The sequence below is a fragment of the Diabrotica undecimpunctata genome, chromosome 3 (assembly GCF_040954645.1).
Source record: "Diabrotica undecimpunctata isolate CICGRU chromosome 3, icDiaUnde3, whole genome shotgun sequence".
Taxonomy (NCBI): Eukaryota; Metazoa; Arthropoda; class Insecta; order Coleoptera; family Chrysomelidae; genus Diabrotica; species Diabrotica undecimpunctata.
Window position 1 is genome coordinate 58,075,999 of NC_092805.1, and position 25,572 is coordinate 58,101,570.

Consider the following 25,572-nt stretch of genomic DNA (forward strand, 5'->3'; position numbering starts at 1 on the left):
AAATGTGACGAATTTAAAGAATTCCTTTCTTGCATTCTATAGTATCTTCCTATATAGTATTTTTATCAACCCTATTTAGGAAGGTCAATAATATAATCCACACAACAACGAAACTGGTCAACTTCGGAGCGCTGTAAAACCCAGAAAGAATAATAAAATTATATAAATTTGTAGTGAAAATCATTCGCAGCAAAACCCTCTATAATATTGCTTTGACATCAGTTTGTTGTAAAATGACTAGAGAAAAAGTTAAAGCCCGGAAAAAATTTTTTTCAAAAACTTCTAGTTATTTTTGTTAATAACTTTTTTACTTTCCATTTTACCATAAAAAGTAATAGAAATAAATTGGTAGACAATTTAATTTGATACAAATAATGCATAATAAAATTTTCTGAAAATTTCTTTAGTTTTTTTTTGTTTATAACTTTTTATTTTATATTTTACGATAAAAATAAGTTGTGGACAACTTAGTTTGCTTCAAATTTTATTTGATATAAGTTTCTATAGAGTTGCTAGTTTACGAGATACAGCGCAAACACCCTTTGCACCGCTTATTCCAAGATTCAAGCAGCTCGAGTATTCAAGGATCTGGTCAAATTCGCAAAATCTAGAGAAAAAAATAACGAAATTAAATAAATTTTTAGTACAAATTATTCAATGAAATACCAAAAAAAAAAAAAACAAAGACAAAAGTTATAAGACCCAAACGAAAAGTAACTTAAGTTTATACTTACCCTCCCAACACATCAAAAAAATAAAACTGCGTCCTCTAACAAATGCACGCTAAGAAATAAAATATGTATTTCGGTGGACTAATGATCTAATTTACTCAAAGTTTTGAAAACATTACCAAGAAAAGCCTTAAAGCATCTTATACAATTATATACCTTACGCTGTTAACTTAGAATTTAATATTTTGCACTGGTTTGGAACGTCACTGAAATAATTTTAATTTCTGAACCTTGATACCACAGGAACAAAAGTACAATAGAGGTAGTGTCTTTATTTTTTTTCCTGTTGTGTATAAACTACTGGAAACTGGAAACGCTTGCTGAAAAAAAAACTCAAGTAAATTTAAGTGACAAATAAATAAGATTCCATCATTTAGGTTGGTTTTAGACTACATCGCGAACATTAAACCCATTATCAGCAAAGACACCATTCAGTTAAAGACACAGTATTGTCTTGCTATATGTTTAGATATCGTACAGACGTTTGCTAAACTGTTATAAGGTATCTTAAGTAAAAGAAAGATAAGAAGATGTCACTACTTTACTTTCTTTAAATATAGAACTAGCCATAGTATCACGAATCTCAAACCAACCTTACAAAGGATCCAATACAAAGTTATTTATAAATATTGCGTTTTTGAGTTAACGAGAAAATATCCGTCCAAATTACATTTAGAAACCATATTTTCCTGTATCATTAAATAGTAAACCACATGTACAGAAAGAAAAGTACTTCGAAATACACGTATTTACTTTAAGCTAAATTCGTAAACTAGATTGGTTAATAAGTCTAAAATTGAAACTACCAATGCAAGTTAGACTATACAAGAAATGCATCTGAGCTGTGTATTTTAATTATGGGAAACTGTAACTAAGTCCAAAGTCCACCGTACGATAACTAATACTTCGTGGTACGTGCCTAATAACACCACAACCCAAGACCTCAAACTGATGAAGTAAACCAATTGACCCAACGATATAGAACATCCTACTAACGCGTAATCACACAACTAGCTAGAGGAAGTCTAACAGCAAAAGATTTCAGCCAATTTGCCTAATAAAATCTCGTAGAGAAGTCTCACCAGACCTTGTTTCAGTGCCTACAATATACAAAATATTCGGTGTTCTCGAATTGAGGACCGCTACCTGAACAGCCAAAATAAGTAAGGAAGTGAGTAAGGAAATATTTAGTAATAAAATATTATTTTAGATTTAGTTTATTTTGAGCTGTCTTGAAAGGTGGTCAAAATGAGTGAAGTTAAAATGATCTTAAGTGAAAAGGGAAACTGGTTACTTGTTTAGGATGATTATAAGTATCGTGAAAAAAAAGTGCTTAAAAGTGGTGAAAAATTTTGGACGGTAAATAAATGTAACGCAAAATTGTTTACGCTAGGTGTAGATAATACAGTTTCCCGAAAAGAAACAGTGCACAATCATGAAAATGATATAAAGAAATTAAATAGACAAATTTTGAGTACGGCAAGCAAATGAAAAGCCATAGAAGATATCACAGGGCGGCCAACAAAAATTATCCATTCTCTAATAAGGGAAAACAGTGATGCTATGAATTCTTTGACAAGAAAAGACATTACCTACGTAAGAAATAATATGTATTACAAGAGACGTCAAATCCAACCGCGTTTACCAACCTGTATTTCCGATGCGTTAGATATTTTACATACATTAAATTTAAACACAATAAAAAATGAACCGTTTCTCTTGGCTACTGATCATATTAACAATATTGTGGTATTTTCGTGTGACGCTAATTTCAAATTTATGTGTAATTGTGACAAAGTGTGGTACAGGAAAATACAGAGTTTAGGCTTGGCTAAAGAATATCAAGATGGAAACAGTGAAAGTGGAAAGTGGCTGAGGTGTCTTTTTGGACTATCTTTTTTAAAACCAGAGGAGGTTGGAGAATGTTTTTGGATTTGGCTGAATTTCAGCCAAATCATCTGCATAAAGCTGCAATAGATTCTGCGGACTATTTAATAAACAATTATGTTGGTGAAAATTCTTTATTTCCACCAACACTTTGGACTGAAGCAGCTGTAACTACAGAAAATTCTACAAATGCATGCGAGTCTTTTCACTCTCGATTTAATTCAAATTTCTATTCGATGCACCCTTAGTTGTATTTATTTGCAAACGTTTTGAACAATTTTCAAACAGATACTTACATTCGTATTCAAAGCTTTAAGGAGCCTGTTAAATGTAAGAACAAAATTGTTAGGCGAAGATTAGACATGTTAACTTCTAAATTGTCGGAATATAATAACGGTTTGTTGAGAAGAATAGATTTTGTAAAATTTGCATCATGTTTTCATAAAGTATAAATATTAAATGTAAATATGTGTAAAGCTTTTATGTTTAAAATATTTTTTCTTAAATAGACAATAAATATCTACGATTATTGGGATTCGTACTTTTAATAATATTTTATACCTTCTTGAAGTCTTGGTCCTCAATTCGTGCGATTTTTTCAGGTATAAAAGTAAACCCTTACTTAAAATTTCATTTTGGTCCTCAATTCGTGTCTGCCCAAAATATTTTTACTAATAGCTTCCTCCAACAACGGCTTATTAAATAGTTTACTTTCTTTATAATATGGTAAAAATCACAGTGTCAATCCTGTATTTTACAGTACGTAAAAGAAAAGATCTACTTATCTGATTTTGTAAACATCGTAAAAACTGATTTTAGATCAGTGATAAAATATCTTCGGTTAAAAGATCTACCGAAATTAAAATAGAACCATACTCGTTATTTCTATTAGATTCCGAAACCTTCGGTTAAAAGATTTACCGAAATCAAGGTAGAACTTCTTTTTCTTAGGGTGCAGCTACTGCAGCTTACGGCCTTTCACGATGTTGACCTAATCCACGGTTGTGTTCATCCTCCGAAGTACTTCTTCATTGGTGACTTTGTCTATCCATGGTATCTTCAGGATCCTTCTGTATAACCATAGCTCAAAGCCTGAAGTTTTCATAGATTTTCCACCTTTAATGTCCACGTTATAACCCGTACAGAAGCACTGAGTACACGTAACATTTAAGGAGCCTTATTTTTGTTTCTAGGGTGAGATCATGGCTCTTGAACACAGAGTTCATAGTCAAGAATGCACTTTTGCCTTTTCGATGTGACATTTAATATCTTGGGTATTGTCCCACGACTCATTGAATATAGTTCCCAAGTAGTTATAATAGGAGACCCGTTCAATTCTCATTTGGTTCACATACAGATTTGCTCCAGGTATGTTTTCCTTGCTGATGATCATTAGCTTGTTTTCGCTAGTGTTTATATCCAGTCCATATGTTTTACTTGTTTCCGGTTTTTGTTTATTAAGTTTGCCGCCCTTTGATTGTATTAGAAAAAAATATTGTATCATCTGCATACCGTAGGTTATTAAGCTTGACTCCATTTATTGAGGTGCCTTTATCAATATTTTTTAGGGCTTCTTCAAAAATGTGCTCCGAGTACAGATTGAATATCAGTGGTGAAACTATGCACCCCTGTCTCACTTTCCTTAAGATTTTGATCTGATCTGTATATTATCATCTATTCGGAGCACAACTAATTGATTCCAATAGAGGTTAGCTATTATTTTTAGGTCTCTTCCTGTCCTTTTCAGCACTTCCATCATTTGTTCATGCCTGACTCCATCGAGAACTTTCTTGTAGTCAATCAGGCATGCAAAAACATTACAGCTGACATCTCTACACTTCTTAAACAATACCTGTACGCTAAATAAAGCTTTACTCGTACCAACGGCGTTCACAAATCCAAACTGATTGGGGCAATTTGTTCCTTGAATTTCCGGTAAATTCTTTTGTAGATGACTTTTAAAAACAGCTTTAACAGATGACTCATAAGGCTTATGGCCTTACAGTCTTCACAAACTTTTGCTCCTGGTTTTTTGGGCAATGATACGAACTCCGATTTGAGCCACTCTACTGGTATTTTTCCTGCCTTGTATATTTCATTAAATATTCCAGTTAATATTTTTATTTGTTTTGCATCTAATAGCTTTAGCAGTTCTGCAGGAACTTTATCAAGTCCCGGTGCCTTTTCATCCTTCATTCGTCTGACGGCTGCCGTTATTTCTTCTGGTATGAATTCGAGACTTGAATTTTCTTCAATAGTGGGTTCTTGTATTGCTCTAAGATCGTGGAAAAGTTTCTCCAAGTATCCTTTCCATACTTTAGTTTTATCTGCTTTGGTTATGGCAAGATTGCCTTCATCATCTATCATTTTTCAGCTGTTGCGTTTTTGGAACTTTCCAGTTATTTCCTTCACCTTTTGATGGACATTGAAGTTACCATATCGACTCTGGGACTACTCTATTTCTTGAAATTGTTCTGTTTTTGTTTCTCTTTGTCTTCTCTTATCTTTCTTCTGACGTTGATATGTAGTTTCTTATATCTTTGGAGATTTTTTTGTTTTTTCTCTGATCCATAAGTTTAAGAATTTCATCGGTCATCCACGATTTCTGTTTTTCTGTATCTTTCTTTATGTGTTATTCTTTTATTTCTTTAACTGTTTCTTGTATGATAGTCAGACTTTCCTCTATATTTCCTGCATTTCTGCATTCTAGCACCTTTGTATTAAGATTTTTACTCACCTTAAGTCAAACATTGGAATCTTTCAGTTCTAGCATCATACTTATTCATCTAACTTATAAATCGGTAAGTAAGGTAAAACCATATTCGATAATTATATTGTATCCCGCTTCCTTGTTTTAAAATATTCAAATTTATATGATTAAAAGAGTCCCTTGTATCATTTCATTTATCCATAGTGTTGAAACATTGTATAAGACAACAGTCTCAAATATGCTAGTACGATGACTTTTAAAAGGTTAGAAATGAAATAATACCAGACGTTGTGTATTGAAGTTACTCACATCTGATCAGGAACCTAAATCGTTTAAGTATTTCTTGTGAGCTTTTGATACGTTTGGGCCATAACACATACTAAGGATTGGTTCAAATTATGGACACGTAAAGGTTTTCCTCCACAAAGAAAGCAAAAAGCGAAAAGGCAATTTTGGTTGGGGATTCTCGTGGAATTATTTCGGTTAATTATTTAGAAAGGGGAAATAATAAACGACAAGTAGTATGCGAATTTGTTGCAACAACTTAGCGATATAATCAAGGATAATCTATTTTTTTTTTGGTAAATAAAATAGTAGTTTCTAAGCAGGCTGATGTATATGCCCACAGTATGCTATTTTAAAGGACAAAATTTATGAAATAATTGTTAGGTTGATGTAATGTTTCACTACTCTGCATATTTACTTTCAGCTGTTATCATGTGGCTCCAAAATTGTCGAATGCTTAATTATTCGCTGCTGTAGTTCGTTATTTCGAGGTTTTATATTTAGGGACTTTTCAGACAGGTATTGCTAAATTATAATATAATAGGTACATTTCTCCAGTCCTAAGAGACGAAAATGCCACTGAACCTCCAAAAATTATACGAACAAGCTGAACTTTGCCAAAACCATTATTTTTTGGACCCCAAAAAAGAGGCAAAAAAAGTTTACCACTTTTTTCCCCTGGATTCCACCTAAAACCCCTCTCGTAGGGGGGTAAAAACGAAAAAAATCTATATACCAATAATCTGTACGGCGTAAAAAAATGTTCTAAATAAAAAATATAGATAAAATAATTTCAAACAAAAATGTTAATTAGCATTTTGTGTAGAATAAACCGTTCTCTTACAAACAACGCTTGAAGCGGGCGTCGATTTTGAAAATCAGTTATGCGCGCGAAATCAATGTTTAATAAAATTTGTATCAGTTCGACGGCAAAAATTAGATATCTTTTGTTTCAAGTGTTCTATCAACAAAAATCAAAATGCGTTTTAAAGGTAAAGAGTTGTGCTTCTCTATGCAGTTTTTGTTTTTTGCCGCAAATAAACTCATATTTTATAAAGGTGTTAAATAAAAAAACGTGGCGCGATTTTTGCCGTTTTTTATGATTCTCATGGGATCAATACGATATATCCCTTTCATTGACTGGCCACTATAAAGTTTCGATTACTAGAGCCTAAGCTTCAAAACTTATAACATGAAATTTTAGTTATCAGTTTTGGCTACAAATATCAGGCATTTAAAATATGCTTAAAAAACGCTGAATTTAAACTTTCATATAAAAAACAATTTAAAACATTTAATAAAAAATTTCAATTACACTTATTATTATTATTAATTGCGTAACTAAATTACATTTTTCAAAAGAACCACACTTTTGCTATAAACTACACCAAAAACCGTCTTCTTGAAGGCATTTCCCGTGACGCGCGGTCGTTTGTAATTTAAAACATTAAAGTTTGCGTTTATTATTCTCATTTTAAATGCCTCATATTTGTTGTCACAACTTAGTATGTCATAGGCTTTAAAGACTGATCTCTAAAAATAGAAATTTTACTACGAATGGTCAATGAAAGGGATCAGTTTTATTGATCTCACGAGAATCATAAAAAAATGGCAAAAGTCGCGCCAGGTTTATTTATTTAACACCTTTATAAAAACTGAGTTTTTTCTCAGCAAAATACGGAAACTGCATACGAAAGCTGCACTTTTTACCTTTAAAACGCATTTTGATTTTGGTCGGTAGGACATTTGGATCAAAAGATATGGAGTTTTAACCGTCGAGCTGATAGAAATTTTATTGAATATTGATTTCGCGCCGTTACTGACATTTAAAATCGACGGTCGCTTCAAGCGTTGTTTCTGAGAGAACGGTTCATTCTACACAAAAAGAGCTAAAACACATTTTTGTTTAAAAATATGTAAAAGGGGGTAAAAGTGGTAAACTTCTTTTTATTTTTTTGGGGTCCTAAAATTAATATTCTTGTCAAAATTCGGCTTGTTGTTATTATTTTTAGGGGTCAACTCTCTGACTTCTGGACTACATATGTATTGATACATGGGTACATAAACAAATAGAAGGCCACATTGTAAAATAATAAAAAAAAGTTCAGGTTTTTGTGTAAGGCACTTAGTTATCACACATTTTTTCTATTCTACAAAGAATGATTGTCTCATGTATTTTTAAAAATTTTTAAATTTATTTATTTTCATTCCTAAATCGCTTACGTATATTATTTTCCATTATTTTGTTTTGTTAACACTATATTTTCTGTATTTAACTTTCGGTATCGCTTCTCTACTTTTTTGTTTAGACTATCAAAAACGTTTGATGTTATCCTATTATTTTAAATTTTGCTCCCAAATGTATGTTTTATATATACTCGCTTTGGTTCTTTTCTGCTGCTTCTTAACACTTACTTATCAATGTGTTCTAATTTTTATTTACATTTTTATTACTAGTTCTCTTATTTTTTCCTCGGTTTCTATTTTTAACACCAAATCTTTTATAACATCTGGTTTTAAATCTGGTACGTCTCTTCACCATGGCCTTTTAAGTCACATCTTTACCTATACATCTTATAATACATTATCTTCATTTGATATGATTCTAAAATATTTATAATTGTGATTGGAAAAGTATTAATATTGCCAATACAATTTAAAAGCCGAATCAAAAATTCTCGGAATGTTAAAACGCTTAAACGCTAGAATGCTCTCAACGTAAAAAAATATCTTTCTAATCCATCTTTTGTTCATTCGTTAGTTGGCATTTGAGTCAAGAAAGTACTAAAAGTTTGGTGTTATCACTTTTAGTCACAAAGATATATCATCGTTAAATTTAAACGACACCAAACTAAAAAACGTGTCTTTTCCTCTTAAATCTAAGCTTTCCTCTACGCACTGTATCAATCTCTAAATTAGCCTCATTTGATGCGAGTGATAATCAAGCCGGACTGTTCAGTTAGTTTTGATCCGATAACTTTCCAATACCGCTCCATCAATCCTTTTGACGTATGGACTTTCTAATAGATTCGGACTTATATAAAGAGTGACAAGGACTCAGAAACTTGTTTCCTGAAACTTTCCTGCCCGACTAACTTCCAATGAGACATTCCATTAATTTAATGGCGAGGCAGCGGCAAAAATTTAATCTTTACTTACATAGTTGGCCGTTCCGTGAAAGGGGAATTAATTTCATTTTGGTGTAGTAATGGTTGTGTGGTTAATAAGTAGACGTCGCATGAGAGAAAAAAGATGGTTTGCTATAAATATTCGACTGTTAAGAATTATATGGTTTTAAGAATTACACAAAAGAAAAGAAACATTTGCGTACTTTGGAGGTTTAACAATGTGCCATATTAAATTTTATTTACATCTCGTAAGAGATATGCAATAACTAAAAAAAGTAAGATTACTTGAAATGTTTTTTAGAGTTATGTTAATTTAAAACCTTTAAATCCAATAAAATTTATAATAGTTATAGTACATTTTATTATTTGATTTAGTATCTTTTGCTCTTTCTTTTATTTCAGTATCTTTAATATCTTTCCTTCCTAGAATACATCTTTACAAAGTCCAAACAAAAAGGTAAAGGCAGTGTATCTATTTGATATTAAAAGGCCTTTAAGAAAAATTAAAAACAATGCAAAATAAATACAGAATTACAACATCTTTCAAAACTACTTATACCCTGAGATCTATTTTCTCCAAAAAAATTAAAACCCACACAGAAACATAAAAAAACTGCACCTAGAAAATATCTTAGAATTAAACAATTTTTTGGTGGGAGACACCTCAAAACCAGTAATTGTTGAGATAAATGACCATGAATCATACATCGAAAACAGAGACTTCAAGAGATCCCAGATAAGCAAACATATCCGAGACAATAAGAATAAAGTAAAATAGAAAGATGCGATAAAGAGACTGCACACAGAGAAAAATCAAAGAAGCTGCCCTCATTGTACATAATGAAGAAAAATATGTATTACATTAGAAACATTGTACAAACTCATTAAGAGAATATAGCGTATTCTGCTTACCAATACTAAAAGAAAATCGAGGCCAAGTCAGCTGTCAAATTGGCTAAACCAGACCACTAATTAATAAATAACTACAATTTAAAATAATTTATTGTTTTGTAATATTTTTTGAAATTCTCTTTGGTTGCAACTAGTTTCCATCATTTAGATATATGTACTATGTTGGAATTATGTTAATATTTCATACAAATTCATATTCATAATAAACATAATAATGTCCCGGAAAAAAACATATAAACTTCAAAATTTGCTGGTTTATTTTCTCCAGAATTAAAAAAACTTGTTATTTTAAAAAAATCTGCTCATGCTAGATTCAAACATACTCAGTCAACAGCTAAATATACCTTCTATCTAGCTAAGATCCTAAGGACAGAATGCAAATTGATAACAGATCAGATCTTATATCTTTAACATTTAAGAATCTATTTACTCAGATTCAAAACAATTTTGGAATCATGTAAATTCCTTGTATAAAAGCCTCGGAATTCCAAATTTAATGCATTTTAATGACTTGTTAGCTGAATCAATTGAGCAAATAGCAAAATTGTTTTCGAGACACTTCTCTGGTATATATCGCTAAGATAAAATTAATTTAAGTAAAAAAGAAGTTAAGATTTGATTTCACGTACAGGGCGCTTGCGCATACGCTTATACGTATTTCGGCCCAATAGGCCTCATCAGAACGGCTTTCGCAAACGCTCTGAACGTGAAATAAATCTTTTCTGTCTTAGGAAGCAACTCTAACATGGCTTCGTATAGACGCAATGTAGCGACATCTGATAATATAATCGTAGACTAATTTTCGAAAACAAATTCAGAATTTTGCTTTAATCTGTGCCTTCTAAGAATTGCAAGGCAAAACAGACGTTGATAAAGATGTTAAGAGAGACATGGGAAATCTAAAAATTGCATTCCACAACATATCTCCTCAACTAAGCAAAATTCTTAGCGAATTGGTTTCTAGTACTCGTACAGAGTATATCGAAATAAAAAGGAAAAGACAGTTAAGATTTGATTTCACGTACAGGGTGCTTGCGCATCCGCTTATACGTATTTCGGCCCAATAGGCCTCATCAGAACGGCTTTCGCAATCGCTCTGAACGTGAAATAAATCTTTTCTGTCTTAGGAAGCAACTCTAACATGGCTTCGTATAGACGCAATGTAGCGACATCTGATAATATAATCGTAGACTAATTTTCGAAAACAAATTCAGAATTTTGCTTTAATCTGTGCCTTCTAAGAATTGCAAGGCAAAACAGACGTTGATAAAGATGTTAAGAGAGACATGGGAAATCTAAAAATTGCATTCCACAACATATCTCCTCAACTAAGCAAAATTCTTAGCGAATTGGTTTCTAGTACTCGTACAGAGTATATCGAAATAAAAAGGAAAAGACAGTTAAGATTTGATTTCACGTACAGGGTGCTTGCGCATCCGCTTATACGTATTTCGGCCCAATAGGCCTCATCAGAACGGCGCCCTGTACGTGAAATCAAATCTTAACTATCTTTTCCTTTTGGAATTGGAATTTGGTTTCTAAAATTAGTCTACCATTTTATTATCAGATGTCGCTACATTACGTCTATACGAAGCCATGTTAGAGTTGCTTCCTAAGATAGAAAATATTTATTTCACGTTCAGAGCGATTGCGAAAGCCGTTCTGATGAGGCCTATTGGGCCGAAATACGTATAAGCGGATGCGCAAGCACCCTGTACGTGAAATCAAATCTTAACTGTCTTTTCCTTTTTATTTCGATATACTCTGTACGAGTACTAGAAACCAATTCGCTAAGAATTTTGCTTAGTTGAGGAGATATGTTGTGGAATGCAATTTTTAGATTTCCCATGTCTCTCTTAACATCTTTATCAACGTCTGTTTTGCCTTGCAATTTTTAGAAGGCACAGATTAAAGCAAAATTCTTAATTTGGTTTCGAAAATTAGTCTACGATTTTAATTTAAGCAACTTTAATTTTAAAGTAAAGAATTCTGTTGACATTTCATTTATTCAATTTTCACTTTCTGAAATCTTTGAATCTATCTTAAGGAGTCTTAAGGATTAACTGAGTTATGACCTTGATAATATTCCGAATTTCTTAGAAATATGAGTCTGTAATATATCTGAAACTTTATATTTATTTTATTTATTGAATTTATCTTAAGACTACACACCTTCTCTAGTAAGTGGCGTGACAGGTATATAATTCCGGTATTTATAAACGATGACAGAGACAATATAAAAAATTATGGGTCTGTTGTTATGATATCTGCCATTCCCAAACTTTTTAAACTAATAATTCTTAACAAAAACTTGGCATTGCACAAATCTCTTTATTAAAAAAAAAAAAAACGTGTGTGGCAGTCCAGTGGGACTGCCGGTAGAAGTTATACTTCTATACACGCGTTCGCCGTTAAAAATTTATATGGGAGTCAATCTGCACAATCATTACATATTTATTGCTATAGGTAAGAGATAGCAGAAAGAGAAAAAGAATTAGGTATATAGGTATATGGTGCATCGTTTTCTGAATATAAACATTTGACCTGTAATAGAAGTATAGAAAATGAATGATTGTATCAATATTTTAATGAAAATATATATTTTTATTTTCATATATGTATAAAAGGAGTTGAATGCAAAAAAATTTTTTTACACAAACTCTGCAGTAAAATTCATTGGTTATTTTGTTATTAATATAAAAATTACAATACAATGCACTGCAACATAATTCAATATAATAATACAATACAAATTAAAATGCAATATTTATAAGTATTTAAAACTGCCAATATACATAACTTACTTTACGAAGATAAAAATAAAAAACCAACAACTCGGATTATGTTGTAAATTTTTATTTTATTTTAAAATTTAGATTGTTTGCATATATTACATATATTTAATAACATTAACGTGAGGTTTTTAAATATTTCAAAAATAAAAAAGGAAATTCATATTGGGATTCGAACTCACGTCCACCAGCGTATGAACCAAACACGTAAAAGATTTGCCAATTAGACATGATACTAACGGATTTCAAAATTGACAGTTGTCTGTCATACAGTGATTATTTTGAAATACAAAAGCCTAAAATAATTATGAACAAATAATAAATAATACAAAACATATCACATAAATAATAATATTAATATATATTATATATATATATATATATATATATATATATATATAATATTATATATAATATTATATATAATATTATATATAATATAATATATTTATAATATTAAATATATATACAAAAGGAACATTTTATTCTCGAGAGAGGAAGAGAGAGAAAATATATCTTATGTCTCTCTCTTACTCATTATCTTACATATGTAATGGTTTCACAGATTCACTCCCGTGCAAATTTCCAACGCCGACCGTGCGTATAGAAGTATAACTTCAAAAAGTCCTCCCCGACTGGGAATCGAACCCCGGTCTCCCGCGTGACGGGAGGGGATACTGACTACTACACTACCGAGGACATAACACAAATGTATTTCAAAATTGACAGTTCTGGATGATACAGTGATTTATTGAGATTATTATTTTGAAATACAAAAGAATAATATAATTATGAACATTTAATAAATAATACAAAACATATCATATAAATAATAATATTAATAAATATTTTATTATATGTATATTATATGTATATATATCTTTATATAATATGTATAATATTAAATTATATATACAAAAGGAACATTTTTCTATTCGAGAGAGGAAGAGAGAGAAAATATATCTTCTGTCTCTCTCTTACTCATTATCGTACATGGTTTACATCTTAATGGTTTCACAGATTCACTTCCATACAAATTTCCAACGTGGAGCGCGCGTATAGAAGTATAACTTCAATAACTTCAATAAGCAACATGTATTTAGGCAATGTAAATTTACATCTAGAAATCTTGTTTTGTATCATGAGTATATAATCAGGTTAGTGGACTTCATTTATACCGATTTCTTTGGCATTTGACACTAATCCATTCTTTGCTAATCTTTAAATTACGATTTATCGACTTTCCTGAGTGGTTTTTTTACTTGATGAAAGAGTTCATATTTTTTTATTAGGGATTTACTTTAGATTTTTATCTTGGTCAGCTCAGGGTTCCCACAAGGTTCATATGTTGGCTTTCTTCTTTTTAAAGTGTTTATTAATGATATTTCTAAGTCTGAGTACAATTGTTCTCTTTCGAATGGTCTCCAATTGAATAAAGATAAGTGTTTTGTTTTATCCTTTAGTAAATCTAAAAATAATGTTGTGTTTGACCATCTATCACATTATTACTTCTCTCAAGAGTGACTGAAATAAGAGATCTGGGAGTGTTATTTGACAGTTTCTTCAATCAAGAATTTGTCAAATAAATCATACCGCAGTGTAGGTTTTATCACAAGAAATTCTCGAGACGTTTTGATACCCACATATACCCATTTATATCTTTTTTAAGATATATTGTAATTACCGTACTATTTTAACCATATTTACACCCTTGAAAAAACTCAAAATAAATGTCTCTGGATTTGCTTATAAATTAAACTTAAAGAATATATCTTTGGGGGATAAGGTCGGGGCTAAATATCAATGCTTTAGAAAACCTAAACGTGGTCTTGTTTTCTTTATAAACTTCTTGACCATACCACTAACTGTTCTGATTTATTTTAAGTATTATCAACTTTAGATGTACTACTAAAGAATAAAGAATCTACTTATATAATTTTTAAAAGACATGCCTTTGTTTTCTATAAAACTCTCATACTCTCAAACTATGGTGAATTCTCTCGTATTAACAGAATTCAGATAATGCGAAATGACTTTAATCAATCTTATGATCTGGTGGATATAAAATCTGTAAGACTTAAGCACTGTTTGATTGAGTATGTTAGGGATCGAAGATGAATGACCTTTAACTTGGAGTATTCATTTTATTTTCACAAGATTTTGAGGAAAATTGAATTTATTTTAATTTAATAGTTTTTAATTTAATCATTTCTTTTAACATTATTCAATAATTATTTAATATTTGGTTTTAGCAATTTTGTTATAGTTAGGATATTCTATTTTTGTTAAATTTTTGTAAAAATAGGGACATCAGTGATGTCTTTTTTTCTTACTACAATAAGTGGATATGACGAAATATGTAGTAATATTAAATATATGTTGAATGCTATTATTCTTTTGTCCGACAAGTATTTTTACGTTAAACTTTATTTTTTGTAGTAAAATTAACTATCCTCCAATAAAGTCGTCCCAGTAATGCACTTCAAAAATACTAACTGTACCATTTAAAAGACATATTTTATCATGTATAAATCTAAATCTTTATTATAAGTGAGGTACATAAAATTAAATTATTAGAAACACTTTGTTTCCAATATGACACAAACCAATGTTTATTTTTTTAAAACTTTTATTTTGAAATCAGTTTTAGATCTAGAAGCCGAAATGTCAAATAGGGTAGACGCCATTTAACAATTAGTAAACATTTTTCGAAACTGCAGTACAAATTTCCAAAAAAAAAACCACAGAAAAACCAGAAAACCAGAAAAGTTGTAGCCACAATTTAGGTTTAGTTTTTTTTGGCCTACCAGTAATTTAAGACCATTTTTTTGTTTTGTAGTTGTTTTGACATCAATTTTTTTATTCATAAAATGAACATATTATCGGTTTTCAAATATTTTATTTTAATTCAAAGTTTTCTAAAGATTCTTAGGTCTGCTGATGAAATCAGCAGACCTAAGAAAGAAATGGTAAATATTTTTTTCGATTTACCCTAAATTTTGTTATTGCTATTATTATAATTAAAAAATAGCATGGCACTTTTCATTAATAGTTTATTAAATAATTAAACCTATTCAGTGTATTTTTGTTTGAAAGAATGTATGTCGAATATTATAGCCCTCACACAAAAAGACAAATAATAGTTTTAAACACATATTATTTATTTGGTTTGTGATGGGTCAATACTGACAACTCCTTATAGACTGCGCCAGTTAAGAGATATCGTATAAAACCCCGAAAATATCGTTTTAGAACGTAATCAACGAAGAAACTTTCCTTGTGGAAAGTTCGTTTAAAGGTCTCCCTTTCCAATTTTGTTAAATTTTTCGTTCATCTTCGACCACGGTCTCGTAAAGGGAGCTCCAGAACTATTTTGTAGTTAATGCTTAGCGTAACCAATCTGGGCCTTATCTAATGAATGAACTGAACTCTCTGGAGTTGGACGAACGAGGCTTTCCGAAATTGGTGTTCTCCATCAAAGTCTGGTCTATTGTGGGAACGCCATTTATTTCAACTTTGTTCGATGTTGAACTTGTTACGACTTTATTCCAGCGGTGATTTAACGGATTGCCGACCGGGTAATCGTCTTTGAAAGGTTTATGAACATTTTGCTAAATTTATGGTACTGTTTTTAATAACTTGTGAAAGAGAAACGTCAAAATATGTAACAGGGTCGTCTTTACGACCGCCGTAAATAAAAACTAATAAATGATTAAAAGATTTTCAAATTAATTCGTAAATGTATTAACTTAGTCTGCCAATAAAGTATTTTATTTTGTTAATACCAGAAAAAGGGTGCCTTTTACAAAAATGTGGTTTACCATTTGTTAAATATGCAAATTACCACATTAGTAATGAGTAATTTCAATGTTATATGCGGTATTTATAATATCTTAATAATAGCTATTTATGTATCAAGTCGGTAAAGTAACTATTTATCAAACCAGTCTGAAATTACGAGCAGAGCAAGCGAAGCGAGCGAGGCGAGATACAGAGGAGTTTGATAAAGAGTGTTTACTGACGTGGTGTATACAACATTTTATTGTCAACCATAAAAAACATTAACAAATTCATATTTTGTGTAATCTTTTTATTGCAGAACATACAAAAAATATAAAGACATAAACGGTTTTATTAATCTGGCGTTATATTATATACTAATGAACAGCTTTACAAATTTTATTAAAATTGGTTCCTGTATGTACATATCACTTCTTCCATTTCCTTAAAAGCAGAGCGCTAGGACACGGTACTGAGTACTACTATATAATTTTAAAGTGCTTTTAACTTGTAAACAAATTGAATTACAGATAAAATAAAAATTTTATGACAGTGGTGACAGATAACTTTTGTACGATAGCCGCTTTCGATTTTTATTCGATAGTTATCAATACTGAATAATTAGTAAGTCGGTACCTATATTAAATTTAGTTTTGATTTATTTTATATGAATATAATGTAAAAATACTACAAAATTTCACTTTTGTCATAAATTTCATTATATTTGTACAATATTTTTAATAATTACGATAAGGTAAAATTTAAGTTCATTCAAATAAATAATCCATAACTGCCATCGACCACTGACATTCAGTTTCAGTCAACTTGATTGATATTGGCGGCAGACAAAATTCTTTTTCTTTCTGTACAATAAAGTGTTACTTTACTACTTCAAATGAGTACAATAATGAATAACTTTAATGATGATTGCCAATAAAATTCATTTTGCCAAATCTCTTGAAGAAATTCGGTGGATAAAATCGACTAAAAAAATAATTAAACCACCATCTCCTTTTACCAAATTGGTTACAAAATAATTTTTTTTTAGAGATATGTTGACAACAAAGTTGACTATACAAGAGTTCCTACTGAGAATTACCGAAGTCAAAAAAAAACAACAGAAGTCATGTTATAGTAGTTTAGAAATGTGTGTGGCTCAGCGATTTAATAGTTGTTTTTAAAATAATTCTAACATACACAAATAATTGAGATAAAAACCGGAGAGTTAAGTGATGCCCTCAAAAAATCGAAAAACGGTAAAGCAGCAGGACCTGGAGACATCTCAATTGAGTTGGTAAAGTATGTACCAAAAATATTACATGAGATGTTGGTTCAACTATTTAACAAATGCTTAAAAGGACAAAATATCCCTGATGATTGGAATGTTGGATACATCAGCTCAATATTCAAGAAAGGGAATAAACGCAAAAGCTCTAATTATAAGGGAATAACTGTTATCAGCTCAGTAGGGAGGTTGTACGGTCGAATAATAAAACAAAGAATAGAATGAGAATATGAAGACATAGAAGAACAAAATGGATTTTATACAGGAAGATCATGCACTGTTGGTATATTCGTTCTGCAGCAGGTAATCGAAAAACGGAAGGCAAGGAACCTATCTACCCACCTATTGTTTGTAGATTTAGGGAAGGCATACGATACGGTACCTTTGAACAAACTGTTTCAAACATTGACAAAAGTAGGTCTCAGTAGAGAGTATGTGGATGGTATCGCAAATATATACAAAAATGCAAGAAGTGTCGTTAAAGAAGGAAACTTTATATCTAAATTATTTCCAATAACAAAGGGGCTTAAACAAGAATGTTGTCTATCTCCGACCTTATTTAAAATATATATTCAATCATCGCTAGAGCAGTGGAGGAAACAAGTATCCGGAATGGGAATAGACATAGGCGAGGGTAAATGTCTAACAACTTTATTTTTTGCAGATGATCAGGTAGTCGTAGCGAATGATGAGAAATACATGGACTACATGTTTAGAAAACTAAAGAAAGAATGTGAATAATGGGGCCTCAATATGAATATGTCAAAGACAGAGTATCTTAAAATAGGAGATTATAAAGAAGATCATCAGAGTTAGAAATTAGAAACAAAAAAAAGGAATGAATATAAATATCTCGGATCTATAATATCTAAAGAAGGCACTACCAAAAGAAATATCGAAAACAGAAGGCAGCAGGGAAAAACGCGGTAAACATTCTAAACTCTCTACTATGGTCTAAAGCTATTAGACAAGAAACGAAATTGACAATCCATCGAACCTTGGTAGATCCTATTATGACTTATGGGGCAGCAGTTTGACAGACCACGAAAGAAGATAGAAAAATAATAGAAGTAGTAGAAATGGATTTTTTAAGGAGAGCGTGTGGTGTATTCAAAAAGATCATATCAGGAATGAAGATATTAGAAGGAGGCCAAATACTGTATATTCCAGTGTAGACAGAATTGAAATGAGACAACTAGTGTGGTATGGTCACGTGAAGCGAATGAATGAAGATATATGGCCAAAGAAAGCTTAAATTACATACCACAATAAAATGGGAAGAAAATGTTCTACGCATAATGAGATATAGAGCCATCAAAGAAGACGAATGGATGGAGAAAACGATGGCGGTGTAAATGCGAGAAGGGGCAGAAGCTGTAGGAACCTCGCTTTTATATATATATATATATATATATATATATATATATATATATATATATATATATACCTAAAATCATTGTGATGCAATATAATTATATATTTATTATTATGTAATCGTGTACATCTGAATTTATCTTCTAATTATATTTAATATGATAGATTGTTTTCTAACATCTTAATCGAATTCGAGCAATAGTACAAATTACGTAGACATTCAAATCAATAAACAATTGTGTACAAAACATCTGAACTATCTCCGTCTTTGGCGAATCGCTAAATTGCACCATTACAAATTCTAGTCAAGATATTTCTACGAGAAACAGTACATTGTGTTATTCCGAGTAAATTACCCCAATTTATGTTTTCAAATATTCATTCAAAATTTGCTTTATTACATGCTTAGTGTCGTGTTGTAAACTGCTGTTATTTCGATTACTTATTAGATGCTTTAAACAATGAAATAGAATGTAATAAAACAGGAAAACTTTTCGCTGATGAGCTGTTTTATTGGTTAGACTATTTCGTGGAAATGCATGATTGTTTTAAAAAGCAAAATAAGATATGTGTTATGTCGGAAATAATAAAAGCGACCTCAAGTATATGAAATTAATAAATTCTTATTATTCTTTTAATTATTCCCGCCCATCGACCATTTATTCATTTAGTTTCTGCACAGGATTTTATTTAATCAAGTTTATTTATTTGTATGTTTGAATGGCATAAATAATGTTTTCATTTCTTTGACACTACTATTTACGAATGATCTTGGTCTGTTTGATATTGTCGCGAAAAAGCTGATAAAAGTAGATAATAAAAAGCTTCTCGTTTTCGTAACGAAGACCACGTTGCTCAGTTTGGGAGCTTCATTGGGGGTAGGTAAAGATATTGATGATAAAAAGATTGCAAATCAAAAACAAATACATAAACGATAGATAATAATTAAATAGCAAAATAGAACAGTTTGTCAAAGAAAACAAGAAATACGGAATACAGCTAACCTGTAAAACAAAAAAGTTTTAACCTGAAATTTATGAAAGAACACAAGATTAAATCAACTAAACAAACATTTCTCTCAAAAACATCAGAAAAACCATATGTCAGAAAACATATCAGCAAATTATCAACAAAAATAATAAAAATTGACATATTTAACCTTAAGCTGTAAAAAAGGATATATATTCAATTAAAGAAACATATATTTATATTGTCTTCTACAAAAACATTTATATAATTTATATAGTCTACAAAAATAAAATAATACATCACAATAAACAAACATGAATTGCAAAAAATAAACAATAAACATTGTTTATTAACACTCAAAAAATTACTTAATAAATACATTACATAAATAACATAAATACATTAATAAAAAACAAGCAATGACACATATTGTCGTCAATAATCTTATACTTTAAACAGATTGTAGTCTTTTATATAATTTAAGTAAACTCAAAACGCAAATTACTTTAATTTTAACTTTAATATCTCTACAAAAAATAATAATCAAATAAATACTTGACTGAAATCTGAACGAATTTCATTGGCAGTTTTATCTAAAATTAACGTTACAAAATTTTACATTACATGTAACATACTTAAAAAACTCAAAATAAACTCTCAAAAAACGTTACTTATTGTCAATAAAAATAAGCAAATTTAATCATAAAAGCTTGTGTCTTTAACAGAAATAAAATATTGTACTCACATTACAGTTTGAAGACAGGGCCATAGGCCTGAAAAAAAAACAAATAATGAATTCTAAAGGGACAGGTAGTCGGAATTCCTTATACCCCGCCTGGAATCAGATAATATAAAATATGTCTGTGAATACATGGGGGCAAAAGGTGAATTGCCAGTCGGACTCTATAAATATACAAAAAAAAAAAGAATCTCTTAATATCGCAATTAATTAAAGACGAACAGTAAACGACTTACCACAAAATTATGAGTTTCTCGATCGTAACAAAACTACAAATTTGCATGTCTGAATGCATATTGATACAAAGACACATTACAAATAACTGGCAACTGAGAACTAAAATTGGATAGTGGGTTTTTTATAAATTCGCCCTGAGCTCATTAATGTTTGGGAATAGGATGTGTAGTTTGGTTCGAAACATTTGTTACCTTGGGAAAATAATAACGCTTTAACTAAAAATCAATCAAATTTTGAGAGGGATTATGCGAGATTGATACTTGAATGAATTGGTTTAAAAGAAAACGTATATTTTAACCCCAAACCTAATTTATTACGAAAAAGGCATTTTAAGTACAATGGTCTTTTAAACACTTATACGTATTAGAAGCCATAAAAATTAATAATCTCTAGACATATTTTACTAAAAATACAGTCACGTAGTACGTTATAAATTCAAAAAATTCAACATGCCACAATACCACTAGGGCTGACTTTTGCTAGAAGTTCATCTTTGGTATTAGGTCTTTAGTTTGCTATATTTCTTGGGTCTTCGGTTATTATATTTTGTTATATGTTTAATTCGTAATCCATTTCTCAGTATTATCTTTCTCTTTTCTTTTTTTAATTTTAAACATTTGATTAATTATTGCAATGAGCCTCTCTATTACTTGTCTTATTTTAAAATATAGTGGGTTAATATCTTTCGCTAATACACTGTCCTTGTTTCTAATTTACTATTTTCTATGCTGCAGAATTCTGAAAGTTGAATGTGAAAATATACTTATTTTTGACAGTACTGCTGCTCTATGACTTAGTGATGGTCAACATAATATGTGTAACTTTATTCATTTACATGGGAGAATTACACTAATTCTAGATGGCAACTATAGCCCATACGTTGCCGTGGGGAGTATCTGTGAAAGCCTTTAACATCGAACCACATTTTTACCAAAAATGTAATAAACAACAATTTTTCTACCATTTCAAGAGTTTTTTTTACAAATATTTAGTGTCGACTCATGTACTTCTGGTAAATGCTCTGATGATGGACTTTTTAGTCCAAAAACGTTTTGTTGTGATGATGTAGCCCGAAAAGGTCTTTTTTAATTATATACCTTTTATAAAGGATTTTAAAATAAAACTGTTGTAATTTATGGTATACACCAACTGTAGAAATTTTATTTTCCTTGTAAATTTTTAATCATGATTTCTTCACTGTGTAAGGGATGCACGCGTTTTCCTTTTAACGGAAATTGGAATAGTTTTATACAAGTGCTTCGTCATAAAAATTAATATGTTTATTCGGTTTTTCCACCCCTGTTTATTAGCTGTTTATTAGAACCTCAAATCTAATAAGTACGCAGAGAATGTATGTATAACTATGACCTACATAATAGATTAGAAAATCGCATTGTGATTGACAAACCAAGTTAATAATTATAACTGGCTTGTGTACATCGTTGTCCTATCATAACTATTATTAGCATATATTAAAAAGTTATTAATAAACGTATTTCATCGAAACAATGTGTTAGGTTTTTTAACAAGGAAAATAAGTTTTCTTGATCTACCTGCTACATGATAACTAAATTAATATTGTCTTTTCGTTACAACTGAAAGAAACATCCTTACGCTAATGAGGAGCTCTTTTCTCTAGTTTCTCTTTTATTTTATAGACTACAAAACATTCTCATTTTTAAATACATAACTACAATGAAAAAGTAAAAAAAATATTTTTATCGCGTATAAATTTTTTTGAGGACGTATCAAAATTATTACTATGTACCTACAATAGAATTTCTACGATTTATGTTATATTTTTGATTTATTAATGTATTTGTAATTTTATATTTATATTTGTCTAATTGCTTTCCTACAACCGGTCCTGATACTAATAAACAAGGTTCAGGTTAAAATAGCGATTATACCGTTAGTCGACCATGAAATCTTCAATAGAGAGACACACAGGACACTGTCGTCGCTATTGCTGTAACACCTGTGACTTTGTACTCATTGTTTTGAGGATTTGCTTTCGTACATGTATGTATATGTAACCAAATGCACATGTCGCATCTGGATTTTGATATCCCGAACTTACCAATGTAACAATATTTGTAGAATATTTCGAATGTAGGGCATTTTTAGAAAATATGCAATATTCGTGTAACATACTTTGGTATGTATATATGTAGTAGAATTCCGATATTGGTAGTTTGAATTATTTCATAGTGTTGCATGTGAAATGAATTCCACGTTAATACTTTTGGCCTACCGTGAATATTGCTTTAGTACAAATTTATTCCCTTTCAGATTGTATATATAGTATTGTTCCTGATCTTGTAAAATAGTGTTAGACTGATTACAATAATTAAAATAATTACGGACTGTAGTTGTGGACAACTATGTAGTAAAGCGCTGCAGACTTCAGGTGCACATGGCTTAAAATTTTTCATTGTTTTTTTTTAATTTTGTTTGGTCGTCTTTGTCTTCCTTTACTCATCGGCAATATTTTTATTGATCCATCTTACATATCAGTCTTGTCACATACACCAAACAACGAAATCTATTTCTTTAAATAATCGTGCTTTTTTTTCACTCACTGAACTAGAGTAATGTAGGCCAGATGAATAAGCAAATAAAAAGCCTTTTTGTGACACTCTTTAATATAGATATCTAACAACTGCTTTTGATAAATTTGGTAATAACAATATGTCATAAACAATGTAAGATCGCATGGATATTTATTTATTTTAAATATAGACAATGCATTTGTACTACAGTGACACGAAGTAAAATACATTATAGTACAAGAACAAGTGACATTTGTGCTTTGCATTTAATATTACGTAGAATGTGAAACACAATCAACAACATCATACCTTTTAATTAACCTTACTAAATTACAAACTTTTCGGCTGTTGCTGTCGGCAGTCGCATAACAGTTTTCATTGCAGCCAGCAGTTGTTTTCAGGTTATGTGCATTACGGGACTCAAATCTGTGAATTTCATTATTATGGGCCACAGATATATTTGAACAGATTTCACCCCAACCATATTTATTTATGTACGAGTATACCTGATACGAGACAAAAAATTGTTGAGAACGATAAAAGTACGCAAGACTGCATACCTTGGACACATACTAAGAAATAATAAATATAGTCTTCTGCAGGTCATCATGCAGGGTAGAGTCGATGGCAAAAAGGGAATAGGTAGAAAGAGGAAGTCATGGCTGCGAAATACTCGAGACTGGACAAACATGACTGTAGACGAATTATTCCACGTTGCAAAAGACAGAGAAGCTTTTAAAAATGTGGTCGCCAACCTCCGTTAATGGGGACGGCATAGGAAGAAGAAGATACCTGATACACGTAGATATAGTCTATATTAATTATTTTATTAGAACCAAAAGATTTAGTTTTCAGTGATAATATATATGTATATATATTTAACGTGATTATTTCGACCAAAAAACAATTTGTAAATATGTTGGAAATATCGGGTATGTGGTCTATATTAAATAAAAAATCTTTGTTTTTTCTAAAGCTCTTTTAGACACAAAGGTAATAAAAACAAATGACAATATTCTGACATTGGATTGGTACCAAAAGCCAACAGCATCGGGAAGGTATATGAATTACTTTTCAAACCACACCACTCGTCAAAAATATAATACAGTATTGGGTATGAAAAACAGGGTAATGTCCATTGTTGATGATAATTTGTTACAAAAAAATCTGGACATATTATACAAAATTTTTCGAAATAACGGCTATCCTAAACATATTTTAAAAAAACTTATTTACAGCAGTAATTTCTATGATGGTCCTGTCCTTGACTCTAACAATGAGTCAATCAAATACAAAAAACTCCTCTTTATTAACGGTCTAACCCAGTCTGTCGTATCCATATTTACAGATGTTTCCAATATTAATATAACTAAATACAATACCATAAATAGCAAACAACTTTTTTCTAAAATTAAAGACCCAGTACCAACCTTATATAGGAGTAATGTGGTATATGAAATACCGTGTCTAGGATGTGAAAAAAGCTACATTGGCCATACATCGCAGTGGCTAAAACAAAGGAAAAAATTCTTGCGCAGTTGTCGAGCACTACAAAAACACCGGTCATCTGATAGACTACAACAATGCTACAACAGGCTAGTTTTTCTTCTTCTTTTTGATTTCTGATTTTGGTTTACAATTTCTGTGCATTTTCAATCGTAGTCGTGGAAAGGCCATTGTTTCTTAAATATATTTTAACTTTGTGGACTTCCTCATTCTTATGGTCCTCATTTGCAAGTTTTTCAGATCTTGTTATTAGGGGTTTGATTACCGAATTTAATTGTGCAGGATGATGGTGTGAATCAGCGTGTAAATATCTGTCAGTATGGTTTGTACTGGACAATAAAGAAAGATATAATATCGAAACTCAAAGTCACTTAAACGTCAATGGAGCGATGAATGCTAGATATAATAGAGAGATCGAAAGATGGTCTACTAGAATTACACTGTGATATCCAAAAGGTATCAAGAGACCAAGAAGACGTCCAAATTTAAGATGGGACTATGAATAAAGAAACAATATGGTATAGAAAAGCGAATTTCAGACGATCGTGGAGAGAAATGAAGAACGAATATGTAAGGGATGCTGCACCATAATCGGTAGAATATGCTGAAAATTATAATGATGATGATGATGATTGTTTGTACTGTACTTTCTATCCTATATATATATATATATATATATATATAT

At 30.6% G+C, this 25,572-nt stretch overlaps 1 protein-coding gene across 5 annotated transcripts in view; it reads left to right on the forward strand.

Moving 5' to 3' along the window:
* Positions 1-25,572, forward strand: part of Rbp6 (RNA-binding protein 6) — a 1,719,762-nt gene that overhangs the window by 148,329 nt on the left and 1,545,861 nt on the right. The gene's annotated exons all lie outside the window — the stretch shown is intronic.